This window comes from Silene latifolia, chromosome X (genome assembly GCF_048544455.1).
Source record: "Silene latifolia isolate original U9 population chromosome X, ASM4854445v1, whole genome shotgun sequence".
Taxonomy (NCBI): Eukaryota; Viridiplantae; Streptophyta; class Magnoliopsida; order Caryophyllales; family Caryophyllaceae; genus Silene; species Silene latifolia.
Genome location: NC_133537.1, coordinates 182,052,241 through 182,071,939, shown reverse-complemented (window position 1 = coordinate 182,071,939; position 19,699 = coordinate 182,052,241). Strand labels below are relative to the sequence as shown.

At 41.1% G+C, this 19,699-nt stretch overlaps 1 non-coding gene across 1 annotated transcript; it reads left to right on the top strand.

Moving 5' to 3' along the window:
* The first annotated feature begins 1,208 nt into the window (after positions 1 to 1,208).
* LOC141624124 (small nucleolar RNA R71) lies at positions 1,209 to 1,315 on the top strand. Its single transcript, XR_012533935.1, has one exon. It is a non-coding gene; the product is annotated as a small nucleolar RNA R71 (small nucleolar RNA).
* Positions 1,316 to 19,699: the final 18,384 nt, after the last annotated feature.

Below are 19,699 nucleotides of genomic sequence, written 5' to 3'. Positions count from 1 at the left end.
CGGATCGACTTCTTCTTTGTGAGGATGTCTTTCATGTAATTTGCATAGGCCGGCACGTGATTGATTAATTCCGTGAAAGGAATTGAGACTTCCAAATTCTTCACAATTTCCATAAATTTTCCAAGTTGGTCATCAAATTTGGGCTTGGCTTGACGACTTGGAAAAGGAAGTCTAATCACAATGGGCTCCTTCTCCTTGACCTTGTCTTCATTTTCTTTGAAATTTCTTCTTTTGATGGTTCCCCATCCTTGGAGTTTTGCACAATTTCTTCTTTGTCACTAGCTTCCACAATTTCATCCTCAACTTGCTTCTTCGGTGCTTCATACCTTGTACCACTCCTCAAGTGAATGGCACTAACCGTATCATGTCTTGGGGGATTACTTTGAGGTGGTAATTGCCTCTTTTGTCTTTGTGAGCTTGAAGATGCTAGTTGAGTCAATTGGGTTCCAACATTTTGGTGTGAGCTAGGATGTTTGTTGATGGTGATTTCCTTTGCTTGACTATCCTTTTGCATTTGAGTGAAAAACTCTTGTTGATTCTTTTGCATTTGGAGGACCGCTTTTTGAACATCAAAACCTTGGTCATTTTGTTGATTGTATGGAGTTTGATTTTGGTAACCTTTGTTTTGGTTGTAAAAGGGTCTTTGATTTTGGTTTCTCATGGGAGGTGGGGTGTATGTTGGTTGAGGGTTTTGAACATTTTGGCTTTTGTATGAGAGATTTGGATGGAATTTGGTGTTTTCATTGAAATAGTTTGAATAAGGGGTACTACTCTTGTATGCTTGGAAAGCATTCACTTGTTCATTTGTTCCCCTACATTCACTTTGGTCATGTCCCAAAGTTCCACAATTCTCACATATCCCACTTGGGATTGATGAAGATGCCGTCATGGCATTAACATGATGCTTTGGTGATTTTGAGGCTTCTTCAAGTCTAGCCATAGCTTTTTCAAACTTCAAATTGATGGTATCAATGTGAGCACTAAGTTGAGCACCCAATTGAGTAATGGAGTCCACTTCATGCTTTCCTCCTCTAGTAGCCTTGCGAGGTCTACTATATTGTGAGTTATGGACCGCCATGTCCTCAATTTTGTTCCAAGTTTGATTGTCATCAACTTCGGTGAATATTCCATTTGATCCCATGTTGAGAATGTTCCTTGAATCTTCATAAAGACCGTTCCAAAATTGTTGTACCAAGAACCACTCGCTAAGTCGATGGTGAGGACATGAGCTACAAATTCCCGTGAATCGCTCCCAAGCTTCATACAAAGATTCTTCATCCCTTTGCTTAAAGCCCGTGATTTGAGCTCTTAGCATGTTAGTCTTTTCCGGTGGATAGAACTTTTTGTAGAAAGCTAGAGCCAACTTCTTCCAAGAATCAATTCTGAGAGTAGCCTTATCAAGGCCTTTAAACCATTATTTCGCGGTGCCAATTAGAGAAAAAGGAAATAAGACCCATAGAATTTGGTCTTGAGTTACACCGGTTTGAGACATCGCATCACAATAGTCACCAAAAGTCTCCATATGAGAATGAGGGTCTTCACTAGGCATCCCCCCAAATTGGCTTATTTAGACTAATTAGATAAATGCGGATTTGGCAATAAAATTTCCGGTTAGATGTTGTGGTGTGGGAGTACCATTGGGTAGGGTCTCCTCGGTGGGTACGGAATGTGATGAAAACTTAGGCATTGTGGGTTGATTTTGTGTTGGATTTTGTGTTGGGTTCTCCTCACTTTCTCTTGCAAAAGGGTTGATGAACTCAATAGTATTTGGTTGAATATCTACAACCTCACCAATACCTCTCAAAGTTCTCCTAGCAAGTCTTCTATTGGTTGTCAAAGTCCTTTCAATTTCGTGATCAAAGGGTAACAAGTCACCTTGTGACCTTCTAGACATGCAAAATATCAAACAACTCGAAAACAATTAGAACAAACCTTGAGGAGTTTTACTTCCCCAAGGCAAAGAAAGACAACACTAATAACAATATAAGAAAATCTAAATCAAGTTAACACCGTCCCCGGCAACGGCGCCATTTTTTGTCGGTCCGTGGGGTTTTTCAGTACTTGTCGTTAGGAGAACCTAGACCAAATCACAATTTATAACTTCACAAAAAACTCTACAATTAGTAAAGAGGCAAGTAAAGGTCGGATTCCAAGGGACGGGAATTGAGATGAGATTTCTATTGCAACTAGCAGTGTCTAAGGGTGTCACAATTGGGGTTTGATGTAGAAGATCACTAAACTAAATAGCAATGAAAGTAAACAAGCAACATGAATTAAAAGGGATGTAAACAATTGATAAAAGGCACTAGGGTGTCATGGGGTCATAGGGGATTCATGGGAATTGATCATACAAACATATTCTCAAGTTATAAGCAAGCAATTATTGTTGTGATGGATCGAGTTGGTTTATATCTTACAATCCTAGGAAAGTTTTGGTCCCGGAGCCGAATCGATAAGATTGTACAACACCTACAAGTCGACTTAATCTTCCCTACTCAACAATATGCATGGTCTAATGAGACTCGAGTTGGTTTATGTCTTACAAGTCTCATTGAAAAGATAGGTGATGGGTAAAAAATGCAAGGATTCATAGGCTCACATTTCATCAAACATAACATGTGCATAAGTTGAGATCACAACAAGCAAGCAAATAAACTATGAAAGCATATTAATTTAAGCATGAATCATCCCCCATGTTGGTTTCCCCTAATTACCCATTAACCCTAGATAAGGAAACTACTCACTCATTATCATGTTGAACATGCTAGCAAGGTTGTCAATCATACCAACAAAGTGAAACATGATGAATAAATGAAAGTGATTAACAATAATTAAAAAGGGATTAAGAGAATTATACCTACTAATGATTCCAATAATAAAGCAAAGAATAAAAGAAGTACTTGATGCTTGATTGAGAGGTTGTCAATCTCCCAATAATAACCCAAATAATCTTCAATTACCCAAAATAAAGGATGAACAAGAGAGAGATTAAGGAAATAAAACTTGTATTAAAACTTGATTAAATGTTGATCACAAGATTAAAGAGAGATTTGATTGATATTAACTACACTAAAGATTGCTAAGCAGAACATGCTCTTCTAATTAGACTAATGGGGTATTTATAGTGGGGATTAGGTGCATGAATTAGGGTTAACTAAGGGCTTAAATGACGATTAAGTCCCTAGTTGAGGAATCGCCGGTCTCTTTAGGGAGACTCTGGTCTCTAGGGAGACTCCGGTCTCTAGAAAAAGATGTGCATCCTTCCTTGAAGCTTGAAGAAGACGAAATGGGACTGTCTGGGAATCCGAGCGTCTTTAGCACGGGACGGGCGGATTTGACAGCTTCTGCCCGGGCGTCTAGAGGGTGAAGACGGGCGTCTTCTGGAGCTTTTTCCCGGGCGTCTTGTGGAGGAAGACGCACGGATTGTGGGGTGAAGACGGGCGCCTTCTAGGCAATCCGCACGGATTGTCAGGCAGTCTTGTTCCTTCCTCTTTTCTCTATTTTTCTTCATAAAATCCTTGAGGATTTCATCGGGGATGCAAGGATCTTTTCTCATCATTGCCCATCTACTATAGTATGTACAAAGGCCTTCTAATCTTGTCTCTCCTTGATGCTTGGTCATTGAATTCAATCAATTTAGCATCATTTTGCCATGAAAATGCAAGGTTTGCACTCCTTTCTTACCAAGGACACAAAACCTCAATGAATATGCAAAACAAAGAACTAAAGACAATAAATGACCCAAATATGCACTAAAAAGCATGGGAACAAGGCTAATTCGGGGACTAAATATGCTCTAATTATGGTCACAACACATATCCGAGTAGAGCATTAAACCGTCTCATGTATAGTCAATCCATGAACGCATATCAAAAACACGTTATAGTCCAATCATCATCGGGTGGTTTTTGGAAGGTGCAGATACTGGGTATCTACAGAGCCCCCCACTTTGACTGAGGTTTAGACAGGGCGATAGTCAAAGTATGATCTCCAGGTCAATCGAATATTATAACCTGAAGACCATTGCGACGTCGAGGCGACTCAAAAAGGTTTGAGCCAAGGACCTGCCGTCGGGAAGGGTGACGTCGAGGCGACTCGGGGATTCGAGTCAAGGACCTGCCGTTGGGAACAGTTTAGAGTCTGTCGACTTCTGGTTCGAGTCGTTTAAAGTCTTTTAGACTACGTATAAAGGCTCACCAGCCATAAGAAGGAGTCATACCTGAAGCATCTTCGGGATATGTCCTTGAATCTTTTGCGCACAAAGGCTCCCCAGCCGGTGTTGAAGGCGGTGCGTTTTGAGGCTCGCCAGCCATAGGTGTTGGAGCTGTGTCCTCCAGTTAGTGCGGATAACGTCATTGCACATACACTTGTACGGACAAGTGGGAGCTTGTTGGGGCTGGTGTCCTTTACAGTTAGTGCAAGGACTTATAAATCTCTAAAAGGATCAAAGGGTATACTTTTGTATCATAATCAGTTGGTCCACGTTTATCAATAACGGTTAGCTTGCTAGATAAGTTTGACGTTATTGTCATACAGATGGCGGTGATCAACTGGTCCCTAAAAGTCACACCTATAGGATACGTTTGAGAGATGTGACGGTATGAAAATACATCATATAGATGCCAAAAATTGACTAACCATTAGTACGAGTTATTTGACTAATAATTAGTCAAAATGTGATGTTGAGATATTTTATTTAATACGGATTAAATAATAATGGCTAAGGCGAATTAAGCAGTTAATTCGTAAATTGAATATAAGCGTTTTATATTTAATTAAATGTATATTGAATATAATTATACAATATCGTCTTTGTCGGACATGTATTAATATTTCAACTAATCCGTATTATTAGTTGATGCTTTAATAACCGATAACCGATGACGATTTATAATGAAACCGCGTCATATACATTTAGTAATTTGGATTCGGACCACGAGTTTAAACGAAGAGGATATGGAAAAGCCCATTTCTCCTCTCCTCACTCGGTTTGGCCGAAATTAGGAGAACAAAAGGAGAGCCTCTCCTCTTGGTTAACCTAATCATTATCATTTGCAAAAGAAATTAGGGTTTTGGGAAATATTTCTCTCAAAACTTTAGATCTCACATCTAAACAAAACTCACAAAATAATCCTCTCAATATTGCAAGGCAATTAGAGGATTCATTCTAGCACAAGGGCATTTCTCGGACGATCTTGGGTGCATCATTTAGGAGGAGATCTACTTTGATCTCTCATTGCCAATTTGCACTAGGACCGAAGGTTAATTCTTAATCTTTATCGTTTCATTGTTGTTTTTCGTTTATGACAATAAATTGCATATAAAATTTGCGTTATAATCCTATAATTAAAGGGTTTTATACGGATATTACCCTACAAGTGGTATCAGAGCAAGGCCACGTAAATTTTTCTATGTGATTTTCATCAAACGAAATGGATCGATAATTTTTTGATGTATAAAATCCACACGGCTGGAATTTTTTTTTGCACGGTTGTTTTTTTTTTTCTTTTTTGAAAACCGTGTCATGTTTTACACGGCTGAATTTCTTGATTTCCGTGCCTTTTGTTTTCAATTTGATCTTTGCATATTATTTTGTAATCGATATTCATTGTAATATGTTAAAGATCTATCAATTGCAATTTCATTTCTATACGGATTAGGTGATATCGCAATTGGTTTTTTTCAAACCGTGTGGCTGTTTAGGTCTCGACATTTTTATATGTCTCGGCCTGTTTTGTGCTTTGGGAACCGTGTACAGTTTACACGGTTGCTTTGTTGACATTTTGTTCTTTTTGTTCTTTGCGTATTGTTGTTTTAATCGATAATTATTACAATATGTGAAGATCATATCAATTGTAGTTTTGTTTTACATACGGATTATGTTCGTTTTACAATTGGTTTTAACAAATCGATTTGGTTTGGTTTGATGAGGCTCTCGGTTTTGAGCTGATTGTTTTTTTTTTGGGCTGTTTTGAGCTCTCGGCATTTAGCATCAAAATAAAAAAAAAAAAAAAATTTTTTGGTACTGTTCACGTCCAGCAGTAAGAAGAAAAAAAAAAATTGTTTTGTTTTTTTCCGGCCATTTTTGCATAATACGGATTTATGCATTCGCTTGATAGTGAAACGGTTCACCCACGAACAATTTAGTTACTTTAAAACGATTTAAAGTAACGGATTATCATGAATTAAAATTAAGTTGATGAAGCGGTTTTGTCACATAATTTTAATTGTCTTTGGTGGTTTGGATAAATTTAACATAATTACGGAATTATGTCACGAATAAATTTAATTTAGTTGATGCATTTTATTTATCGTTATTTTGAATGTTTTGAATGCTTTTATTACGTATTTATTTATTTTTGCAAACGGTTGTAACTTAGTGTGGCCTTAGTAGAACGTGTTACCGTAATGATGGAACACGGTCTTGGTTGTATTTTGAGATCTCGTATCTCCCTTTTTATTTCTTTTAATTACAGTTTTTATTTAGAATGTAAATAGGTTTATATTTTGTAAATATTAATTGTAATTTTGAGAAGACTAAAGAAGGAGATCGGATGCTCACTCCCGCTGCATGGACAAAGATGGAACATCAAGACAAGCTTTTCGGGTCCAACGGTGGATTCCAAAGTTGTATTATGTTCTTTTTACTAGGATAGGCCACACTAGGAATTTTTATTTACGTAATGCATTCATTTATTTATTTTATCGTATCGATAGATTGCATCATATTCCGCCTAAAACCAAACCACCTAATAATTGCATGAAAACTGACTCATGTAGAGGTCACGCGTTAGTTTTCTATGACATTCTTATGTCACACGATTTAAGCCATCATCTAAATTAATTCATTCACGCAGTTGCTAGTTATTCGTTCACTTAAAATGAATTTAAACTTAGTTGATGGGATCTTCCTCGTATAAACCAAAATTGAGAACGGTCTTTATAGGTCAAACTCCAATGAGTCCCTTCTTCGTCGGTAGGCATAATATGACCCCTTCTACGTCGGGTAAGTTGGAACCGATTGACCTATTTTATCTCAACGCTATGGTCACTCGTACAATCCTGTGATCATGGTGGACTATAGATAGGATTTACGGAAATCTATCGACCAAGAGTTCTTACGGAAGAATTAGCTAAACAGTTGGCTTATCAATTTAAGGAAATTGAGTCTTGGGATCACTTGTGTCATTCTTGAGGGAGATCAATTATGCAAGTGCAATGAGTCTAAAATGAATTTTAAATAGACTTAAATCACCTCGATGAGTTGCTTATTTCGTTTTTGTTTTTCTTTCTTTTTCAGCGTAGATCACGTTTTTTAAACTGCTAATAACCTAATGGCTGGCATCCTCGATGACCCAATGCCAAGTGCCACATTAAACCGTGAGTCCTGGCTTCGGATCTTTATGAATCAGATGAATCAGTCTACTAGACCGAAGAATGATGGATCAAACTTCGCGGAATGGGAGGCGGCATTACGGAATGCTGCCACTGCTGACGGGAAGCTCAAGTATTTGACTGAGCCCCTCCCACCAGCCCCAGGTCCCACGGCTCGAATTAACAAGGTCTCCACGTATAGCGACTTCGTCATGGAAGCGGGTGCGATTAAAAACGTACTCATTTTTGCAATGGAATCCAATTTGCAGAAACGCTTCGTAGCCCAGAGTGCAAACAAGATTTTCACCACGCTCACCAAGGAATTCTCGAAAGCACCGAGAATCGTGACCTATGAGCATACCACTCGCTTCTTTGATGCGAGACTCCAGAAGGGCCAACCGGTTAGCCCACACATTCTCGATGATTGAGAATGTCGAGAGACTGGAGACGCTTGATTGTAATATCAGCGAGAACATCGTGATTGACCGCATGCTTCATTCACTCCACGATGGTTTTGCGCTCTTTAGAGCGAATTACTATATGAATGATTTGAAGAAAAGCCCCCATGAACTGCACTCCCTTCTCGTACAGGGCCAGAAGGACATGAAGTTCAGTGGGAGCATGAAACAAGATGTTCTCGTTGTGTCAAACAAGGGCAAGGGTAAGGGCAAAGTTCAGCCAGGCCTAGCAGTAGGCAAACCGAAGTTTAAGAAGTCGGGTCCAGGTAAGAGTGGGCCTGGTGAGTCGAGCACCTCATCAGGCGCGACAAAGAGCAAGAATGAAAACATGGAATGCCATCATTGCCACAAGACTGGGCATTGGAGGCGTACATGTCCTGTTTATCATGAGGACTTAAAGGCAGGTCGCGTTAAACCTGTTGGTATGTCTTCATCCTCTTCTACTTTTATTCATATGATTGAGATTAACCATGCAAGTTACGGAACTTGGGTACTTGATCTTGGTTGTGGTTCTCATCTGTGTAATCATGTGCGGGGCTCAAACATCGAACCCCTCGTAAAGGGTGAGGTGGACTGCGTGTTGGGAATGGAGCACGAGTGGTCGCTATTCTCAAGGGGAACATATGTGATCCAGCTTCCTAGCGGATTTGAGTTATTTTTATATAACTGCTATTATGTACCAGTCTTTCCAAAAACATTATTTCAGGTTTACGCACTTGACAAACTTGGATTTTCATTTGTAATAGAGAATAATACTTGCATTTTCTCATTACACGATATGATTTATGGCAAGGCGGTCTCCATGAACGGAATTTATGTTTTAGATCAGACCACCGAAATATTACACGTAATGAATAAAAAGTTAAAGGTTGGTGACAAAGATCAAACGTATCTATGGCACTGCCGTATGGGACACATTAATGAGAAACGCGTAAAACAGCTCATCAAAAATGGAGCTATCTCGGCCTTTGATTTTCAATCATTTGGCACGTGTGAATCATGTCTCATCGGTAAGATGACTCGAATTTCCTTCAAAGGTGTTGGAATGCGCGCTGCTGACCTATTAGGACTCATACACACGGATGTATGTGGACCTATATCAATCACCGCACGAGAAGGCTATAGGTATTTCATCACTTTCACGGACGATTTAAGTAGATATGGCTATGTCTACTTAATGAAGCACAAAAGTGAATCCTTTGAGAAATTCAAGGAATACCAGAATAGGGTACAGAACCTATTGGGTAGAAAGATTAAAACACTGCGTTCGGATCGTGGTGGCGAGTATCTTTCTCACGAGTTTGATCAACACCTAAAGGACTTGTGGGATTGCCCTACGCTTAACTCCACCTGGAACACCTCAATTGAATGGTGTGTCCGAACGGAGAAATCGAACACTACTTGATATGGTTCGATCCATGATGAGTCACACCGTCTTTGCTGACTCATTGTGGGGTTATGCTCTTTTGTCAGCCGCTCTAATACTTAACCGAAGTCCGTCTAAAGCTGTTGACAAGACTCCATATGAACTATGGAAGGGAACGGTCCCTAACTTGTCCTTTATACGGGTTTGGGGCTGCGAGGCTTATGTCAAGTGGAGACATGAGGATAAGCTCGGCCCGCGATCGGTCAAGACATACTTTATAGGTTATCCTAAAGGAACACTTGGTCATTACTTTTATTCGCCAACCGAACAACGTGTTTTTGTTGTGGCTAGTGCGACATTCTTAGAGAAGGAATTTCTCGAGAATGCAAAGAGTGATAGAAGCTTCGACCTGTCGGAGATTCCAGAACCAAATACCGAGCAACCATTGGAGGAACCAATTCCTTCAATCCCGGCTGCGGTGAATATTCCTGAGGAACCTAGGAGGTCGGGAAGAGTCTCTATTCCTCCGATGATACATTGGTATGGTCGAGGAACATGACATAGATGACGTTCTACTCTTAACGAGTAGTGAACCCGCAACCTATAAAGGTGCCATGACTAGTTCCGACTCAAAGCTATGGCTTGAGGCCATGCAATCCGAGATGGACTCTATGTATGAGAACAACGTATGGGATCTTGTTGACTTACCTGCTAAGGTTCGTCCCCTTCAATGCAGATGGCTTTACAAGATAAAGCATTCTGTGGAAGGTCAACAAGATATCTATAAAGCACGACTAGTTGCTAAAGGTTTCACCCAAGTGCCAGGTTTGCACTACGATGAAATTTTTGCACCCGTAGTCATGTTGCGTTCCATTCGGATTATCTTAGCGATTGCCGCTTTTCATGACTATGAAATTTGGCAAATGGATGTGAAAACCGCCTTCTTAAACGGGTTTTTGGAGTAAGAGTTGTACATGGTACAACCCGAAGGTTTCATCGATCAAGAACATCCTAAGAAAGTGTGCAAGCTTAAGCGTTCCATTTATGGACTTAAGCAAGCATCTCGGAGTTGGAATCATCGCTTCGACCATGTGATTAAAGAAAATGGATTTACTCGATCGGTCGAGGAACCATGTCTTTATATCAAGTCAAGTGGGAGCAAGATTGTCTTCCTAATATTGTATGTCGATGACATACTCCTGATTGGGAATGACATACCTCTCTTAACTTTGGTGAAAGTATGGTTGAAAAATCATTTCCAGATAAAAGATCTGGGCGAGGCACAAAGAATTCTAGGCATCCGTATCTATCGAGATAGATCACGACGGATGTTATCTCTCAGTCAGGAGTCTTACATAGACAAAGTCCTAGAGAGATTCAGCATGACTAACTCCAAGAAGGGGTTTCTTCCTATGGCTCCAGGGGTGCATTTGAGCAAGTCTCAGGCACCAGAGACACCGGAAGAGAAAGAGCGCATGACACGGATTCCTTATGCCTCGGCTATAGGATCAATCATGTATGCCATGATATGCACACGTCCGGACGTGGCATATGCATTGAGTATGACAAGTCGATTCCAACAGCATCCAGGTGAATCACATTGGATGGCTGTCAAGAACATTCTTAAGTACCTACGGAGGACTAAAGATTGGGCATTGACTTATGGAGGCGATCAAAAGCTATGCGCAACCGATTCTGTGAGACGCTAGCTTTCAAACGGATCGGGATGACTCTAAATCTCAGTCTGGATTCGTTTTTACTCTTAATGGCGCTGCAGTCAGCTGGAAGAGTTCCAAACAAAGTGTTACAGCAGATTCTACGACTGAGTCCGAGTACTATGCCGCGTCGAAGGCGCAAAGGAAGCGATATGGATGCGTCAATTCTTACAAGGACTATCTGTAGTGCCTAGTTCGAATGACCCGATCACCATCTATTGCGACAATAGAGGTGCCATCTTCCAAGCTAAGGAACCAAAGTCTAGCAACAAGTCTAGACATGTACAACGGAAAGCTCATCTAATCCGAGATTACGTGGAGCAAAAGGAAGTAGTGATAGAAAAGATTGCTACAGATGATAACATAGCAGATCCTCTCACTAAACCATTACGACAAGATAAGCATGAATGGCATGTTAATTCCATGGGAATTAAACGTGTTCCTAAGTTGTAGTACTCTTTTATGGATTAGATTCATCCTCTTTTGTACTCTATACGACATCATCGTTTTGATATTTTATATATTTTGTTTTTCATGTGGATTTGTACGACAAACTTTGAACACCACAAAGTGAACTGAACAAACATTATATTTTTGGTCCTTAATTGCCCACGTGAGCTCATAACTCAAGGTAATTATTTTGTGACGTTGGTTGATGGTGGGTTCAACGAGCCATAAGTCAACAGGTTGACTGACCAATCACAGAAGCGTGTTATACGGTTATCACGTAGGACACAATTGTGACATCAACGTGGAGTCCTAAATGTTTTATAACATTCAGTGCCCGGTCGTGGATAGGACCTCCATGGTGATCCTAAGAGTCGATTCTTTTTACTATCGACTGTCTCTTGAGACTAAGGCAGATTTTGGGTGACTTTGGTTTCTTTCTCACGGTCATCCGTAACGGGGGCCAAGTAGATTGTTTACGGTCATTTCATGCTTTGTGCTTAGATCGGAAGGAGTTCGAGTTGAAGGAAATATTCAGCCTTTATCGGTACTCGATATTTCTCGGGGCCACTCGAGGAGTCAGAATCGAAATGCATGGCCATGCTCGAATACGAATTCGTTTTATCAGTTAAGTTACTCTCTAGTCGGGGAAACCACTCTAGATACAGATCGATTGTAAAATATGACCTTTGCGGATCCGGATCTGCAAATTGTTTTACATTGAGTGGGAGAAATTTTAAATGAATATGAGAATCGGTTATCGCACATACACTTGTACGGACAAGTGGGAGTTTGTTGGAGCTGTGTCCTCCAGTTAGTGCGGATAACGTCATTGCATATACACTTGTACGGACAAGTGGGAGCTTGTTGGGGCTGGTGTCCTTTACAATTAGTGCAAGGACTTATAAATCTCTAACAGGATCAAAGGGTATACTTTTGTATCATAATCAGTTGGTCCACGTTTATCAATAACGGTTGGCTTGCTAGATAAGTTTGACGTTATTGTCATACAGATGGCGGTGATCAACTGGTCCCTAAAAGTCACACCTATAGGATACGTTTGAGAGATGTGACGGTATGAAAATACAGTCATATAGATGCCAAAAATTGACTAACCAGTTAGTCTGAGTTATTTGACTAATAATTAGTCAAAATGTGATGTTGAGATATTTTATTTAATACGGATTAAATAATAATGTCTAAGGCGAATTAATGATTAATTAAAAATTGAATATAAGCGTTTTATATTTAATTAAATGTATATTGAATATAATTATACAATATCGTCTTTGTCGGACATGTATTAATATTTCAACTAATCCGTATTATTAGTTGATGCTTTAATAACCGATAACCGATGACGATTTATAATGAAACCGCGTCATATATATTTAGTAATTTGGATTCGGACCACGAGTTTAAATGAAGAGGAAATGGAAAAGCCCATTTCTCCTCTCCTCACTCGGTTTGGCCGAAATTAGGAGAACAAAAGGAGAGCCTCTCCTCTTGGTTAACCTAATCATTATCATTTGCAAAAGAAATTAGGGTTTTGGGAAATATTTCTCTCAAAACTTTAGATCTCACATCTAAACAAAACTCACAAAATAATCCTCTCAATATTGCAAGGCAATTAGAGGATTCATTCTAGCACAAGGGCATTTCTCGGACGATCTTGGGTGCATCATTTAGGAGGAGATCTACTTTGATCTCTCATTGCCAATTCGCACTAGGACCGAAGGTTAATTCTTAATCTTTATCGTTTCATTGTTGTTTTTCGTTTATGACAATAAATTGCATATAAAATTTGCGTTATAATCCTATAATTAAAGGGTTTTATACGGATATTACCCTACAATAGGAAAGGGTCATACGTGAGGTATCTTCGGGATATGTCCTTGAGTCGTATCTTGTATGCGTGCAAAGGCTCACCAGCTGTGATAAGGAGTCGTACGCGAGGCATCTTCGAGATACGACCTTGAGTTGTACCTTGTTTGTGCACAAAGGCTCGCCGGTCATATACGTTTTAAGGCTCGCCAGCCATCTATGGTCGAAGGATCGACTCTGGGAAATAGCCTGTGTGAATTCTATTTGAAAATTGGCACTCGCTGGGGAGTTAGAAACTTTTCAGGACTCGCCGGGGATATGAGTTGTTGCTCGCTGGGAGGTAGCGTATGCCATGTAATTGATGCGGTTGGAGCCCTTGGACTTGATGGGTCGCCGTTTCTTGTGAAGAACCCAATACTTAGCTGGAGTGTGTTTGTCTTCTCAAGATTACCTGCATGGTTAGTGACCACACAAATCCGCAGTCGCATAGACAACCACGTAGAATGCAAGTATATAAGCACGTAAGCACATAGACATGTGAGTAGTTAGCATATAGGTCTTGAATGTTGTAAAGCTTAAAGACGAGTCTTGTTACTCGTAGATTTGTGATTTGATAGATTGGAGACACGTGACCGTTACGACATTGACTCACACGGACACATACTGACAAACTGACAAATGGGCAGTCGTGAACGTGATGCCAACTCAGTATCGACACGACGCGGGGGTGACTCTTACAGACTTTTCACATGTAAGTGCAACTCCTTGCCAAGAAAGGGTGACAACGAGTATCAAATCCCTGGAGTAGAAGGTTCGCTTGGCTGGGGAACACGAATTGATTAACTTCTTTAGACATCTTTGCCTCCGTTTGCTTGTTTGAGATCCCTTCTCAAGGTATGATGATTTGGAGAGCGGAACCAAGACCTTTTCATCGTCCGAACCGATCACTAGGCTATGGGCGTTTTTATTTTGGACTGTAGTTGAGACTCAAAAGATGTTTGAGGATAAAGGATGGGTGGCGTCTTGAAAGAGAAGCCCCTAGAGTGAGAAGGTGGGATTTTGACAAAGTAAGGAATGGGTGACGTCTTAAGGAAGAAGCCCCCAGTAAAGAGATTAATTTTTGCGGCTGGATGGGCCGCTTTTGAGGATTGATGTTAATGGTTGAGATTGAAATAGGTGTGCGGTTGTGAAAGGAGTATGCGGTTGTGCCCTTGTGATAGGACTGCCTACGTATTCGCGTGTTTGCGAAATCAAACCAGATCGTAGTTCTGAGCTGGTTATTGAGGATTGAAAATTGGAAATGTTGTGGAAGGAGTTTGTGGTTGTGCCCTTGTGATAGGACTGCCTACGTATTGGCGTGTTTGCGAAATCAAACCAGATCATAGTTCTGAATGTGTGTGTAATGGGTTGCAAATTGAAGGTGTGAAAATTGAATGTGTGTGGGGGTGTGGTTGCGCCCTTGTAATAGGATTGCCTACGTATTCGCGTGTTTGCGAAATCAAACCAGATCGTTGTTCTGAGCTGTGTGTGCCTAAGCGAGTTGTTAGGGCCTTAAAGTGATTTTGAGGTGTATGGTTGTGTCCTTGAAGGACTACCTACGTATTCGCGTGTTTGCGAAATCAAACCAGATCGTAGTTCTGAATGTGTGTGCAATGGGTTGCAAATTGAAGGTGTGAAAATTGAATGTGTGTGGGGGTGTGGTTGCGCCCTTGTAATAGGACCGCCTACGTATTCCCGTGTTTGCGAAATCAAACCAGATCGTAGTTCTGAGCTGTGTATGCCTAAGCGAGTTGTTAGGGCCTTAAAGTGATTTTGAGGTGTATGGTTGTGTCCTTGAAGGACTACCTACGTATTCGCGTGTTTGCGAAATCAAACCAGATCGTAGTTTTGGATGTGTTTGTGTGCCTAAGCTAACTGTTTGGACCTTGAAGTGTGAGGGTCACGACGGTAAATTTCGTTTGGTGACTCGAAAAATTGATTTGAGATAATTCCTCCTTGATCATGAATCGAAGAGATGTAATTTGTGACAATGTTCCTTATCATGTGAGCACACTAAAAAGTGGACCCTAAGGGTAGATTGGGTATGTCCCGTTCTCGGTAGCAAAGCATTCGAGAACTCCGTATCTGGGTCAGGGTGAAAATGGCTTCGACTTTAGGCAATGTGGAGCTTGGTAATAATAGGTTTGTCTGACATATAAAAATCTGGAGTTGAGGGTCACGACGGTGAATTCCGTTTGGTGACTCGAAAATTGATTGGAGAGAAATACCTCTTGATGATGAATCGAAGAGGCATAGCTTGTGAAAATGTTTTTTTGTTGTGTGAGCACACTAAAAAGTGGACCCTAAGAAAGCAATGTTTTTTTTGAAGACTCTAAATCTGAGTCAAGGTGGAAATGGCTTCGACATTATGAAATGTGGAGCCTTGTAATATATAGGTTTGTTTGACAGATAAAAATCTGGAGTTTGTATTTTGTGGTGTTTAGGCCGATGGGTTACGGCTTGTAATGTGGTGCGGAATAGGGTCTCAGGCGTGATGTGGCCTGAGCACGAAATGGTTGGTAAACAAATGTGGGATCAGGATCCCTTGTCTGGACCTTAAAGGTTAAGGTGTGATATTACGAGCTTGAGGGGAATCCTCAAAAGCCTAGATATGTCTCCCTGTAGTAGTCTCTTGAAGGACTTAGGGGTGAAGCAGTGTTGGTTATGATCTTGAGGGGAATCCCCAAGATCCCAGATAGGTTTCCCTGTAGCAGTCTCTGGAAGGACTTAAGGGTGAAGAAAGGTTGGGTTTGTTGTTAGTTGACGAGTCTTGAGCTATCATTTCAGCTTTTTAACATCAGGTTTTGGTATTTCTGTGTTTTGCACTTGTTGATCCCGGAGTTTGGAGGGAAGAAACGTTGGTCATGGGCTTTGGACTTGTTGGTCCTGGACTTGGTGTTTTGGACTGACTTGTTTGGTGTTTTAGACTTGTCGATCCGGGATTTGGTGTGTTGGACTCGTTGGTCCTGGGCTTTGGGCTTGTAGGTCCTGGACTTGGTGTTCTGGACTTACTGGTTCGAGATTTTGTTTGTTGGATGTTTTCTTTGGGTTTTGGCCTTTTTGAGAAAAGGGTTTCAATCTTGTTTTGTTTTGATTTTGGCTTGGGGAATGGGTATTGGCTTGGGCTTTTGATTTTGGTCTTTCGCTTTGACTTTGGGTGAATGGATATTGGCTTGGGCCTTTGATTTTGGCCTTTCGCTTTGGCTTTGGGTGAATGGATATTGGCTTGGGCCTTTCATTTTGGCCTTTCGCTTTGGATTTGGGTGAATTGATATTGGCTTGGGCCTTTGATTTTGGCCTTTTGCTTTGGCTTTGAGTGAATGGATATTGGCTTGGGCCTTTGATTTTGGCCTTTCGCGTTGACTTTGGGTGAATGGATATTGGCTTCGGCCTTTGATTTTGGCCTTTCGCTTTGGCTTTGGGTGAATGGATATTGGCTTGGGCCTTTGATTTTGGCCTTTCGCTTTGACTTTGGATGAATGGCTATATTGTTTTTTGCCGTCCTTTGTTCGAGGAAGGTAAAGGTGCAGACGGGAATGTGCCTGTTGGTGAGAGGTTGATATTTGGTGATGGGGTGTTTTTGTGGGGAATGGGTTTGCCTTCCGTCATTGACATGAACAAGGATATGTTCTTGTTTGTTATCTAGCTTCGTCGTAGGATCTCATTGATAGAAGCTCGTTCAAAATTGGGTGATATTGAAAGGTTTCTATTGCCAGACATGGAATAGGTAAAGAGAATGGACACGGAGTTTCGAGTCCTCTGCTTACACGGTACTGGACGTCACTCGAGTGTACTCACATTAAATTGGAACATATTGTTTGTTTTAAATCAATTCTCAAATCTATTCTCGTTGTCAACGGGAAATGGTAAAGGGGAGAATATCTGATAGCTGGAAGTTGTGCTTTTATTTAGATAAATAAGAGGTTAGCACAGACTCGATGGATACACGTGACTCATAGGGACAGCCCCCAGTTGTCACTTAGGAATAAAAGGACAAACACGAGGATAAATATGAGAAAGCCTAAGACTCGGACTCGGACTCAGACTCAATCGTAGATACGGACTCCTAATCATCACTTTCCTCCTCGAAGGTCGCCTCTGTAGCATCCAGCGGCTTGAATGTTTGATCTTGAGCATTGACCCACTTGAGCACTTCACTCTCGTGGTTTGGGACGCCGGAAGGATAAGATCCTAGAAGGTTGTCCTGTTTTTGAGGGGTAAGGCATCCATGGGGACCATTCTTTTCCAGTAAATGATTCAGGGTTGATAAAGACAACCTGCCACCATCGAGCATGTTTGGGATGATATGTTTGAGCTTCCAGCACATCTCTATGTTGTGCCCATTACCCCTATGGAATAGGCAATATTGGGAACCTTCCCAAAACCGGCCTCTTTTCTTAGGTGTATGATCTGGAGTGGAGCCAATCGGTTGGATTAGTCCTTCAGAGTCAAGCACTCTAAAAGCAATGGCATAAGGCATGCCCATGTCTGAAAATTGTCTTTGCGGGTGTGTGGGTCTTTCTAGCGAAGGCTCCACAAATTTTACTTCGGTAATGCGGAAGACTTGCTTTTCGGGAGGGGTCGCAGATGTTGAACCTCCTTTAATGATTTCATCGATGCGAGAAATTTCTTTTGATAGTTCCTCGACGCTTTTGATGTTACAACCCTTTAAACGGGATGCATAATTTGGCTGAAGGCAGTCAATGACATGTTTAACTAAAGCCTCATCTCCTTGCTGATAGGATGGCGTTGAGTCTACCTTTCTCCTTTTTACCAAATCATTGGTTAAATACTCATCTTCTCGATCACCCAAATCGATGAACTTCCTATTAGGCCGCCCAGGTTCTCTGTCAGGAGTGGTTAAGAGTAAAGTGGAAAACCTGCCATCCTCAATTCCATCTTGTATGGCGTGCTTGAGCTCGTAGCACTCTTCAGTTTTATGCCCCTTGCCTCTGTGATATCGACAATATGCGTAGCCATTCCAAAATTGGGTTATGTTTCCGGGTTCTGGATCCGGAGTGGGACCAATAGGTTGTAGTAATCCTTCTGAAGAATGTATCCTCAGATCGGTGCCATATGTTATTCCCAGATCCGTGAATACCCTTTGACGTTTTCCCCTGATTCCAACATTGGTGTTTTTTGGGATGTTTTTGTGAGTTTTGTTTTTGTCAATCCTAGGCGGAAGTAGGATTTGGTTGTTGTCAATGGGAAGTTTTGGGGATGCTGTTTGATATTTTAAAGGGTATTTTGGTGAGGCAATTTCATGTTCTTTGTTGGTGGGTTTTTGGGTGTGGGAACCATCAGAAGGTTCCTCATTTTCAGCATTTGTTTGTTGGAGGAATTGGGTGTTGGTCTTCTCCTTGGTGGTCAGGTTCATTTTCGGCATTACCAATCTTTTTCCCCAAATTAGCCACCTGAGTGTTCAAATCATCGATAGCCACTCGCAGCTTTAAGAATATGTTGTTGATGGAGACGGAGATCACGGGTATATCGCTTTGTAGTCCATCTTCATTAATTGCACGAATTTTCTTATCGTCGGGAGGGATGAGATGAGAGCAATCCAAGGAATGTTCCTGACTATGTCCAATAGGGTTTTCTGGAGGGTTGTTTTTGTTGTTGGCAAGTAGTCGGCTTTCAAGGAGCTTAAACTTTGCTCAATATCAGAAGAGGTAAAATTCCCAGTTATCATTTTGTCCTCAACTTGGGAGAGACGAGTGTTCAAGTTTTCCACGGTAGCTAGGAGTCGAAGGACCATGTTGTTGGTTTCAGCAGAAGTCATGGCGGATGAAGGTGGATCAGCTTCTGGAGTTTCTGGTTGGCGATTGATGGCACCCGAGGGATTCCTATTGACATAACGATAGGCGTTATAACTTGTCATGGCAAGAGATTGCACAAACAAAGACAAGTACGACACATATGTACAAAAGGCAGTTTTGTCGTGAAGACGCGACGATGTGACTAGGTTATGAGTTCATTAAAGATCGTGAATGGCCTCTTGTGTTTGAACTCGGGGTGCAAGACGTTGAACTTAGACTCGAGTTTCGACTTTGGCATAGTGATGCCTAGACAGACGACTTCTGACTTATTTTGGAGGTGTGTTGATGGCGTGACGCCGTTGGACGAGACATGTACACAAACATGACCTTTGACCCATAATGTAGAGGAAAGATGGGTTTTAATACCCGAGAGGTTTTGATTCTGCTAACGCCATTGAAGATGTCTCGACAATTAGGCGACACGGCCTAGACCAGATGGTAGGTACTAACTTCGGCGGAGACTCAACTTTATCTAGACGACTTGACTTGAAATTGACTGGACTCCAATCGACTCGAGGCTGAATCAGATAGGTGGACTGAAATTTTCGAAAATTGGAATTTTCAAAAAGATTCATTTGTCATTTTAAGGACGGCCTCCGAAGAGTAGGGATCTTTAGAAGGTCGGCCAGTCTAAAGGGTTGTCTTAGGTTTGTTTTCAAA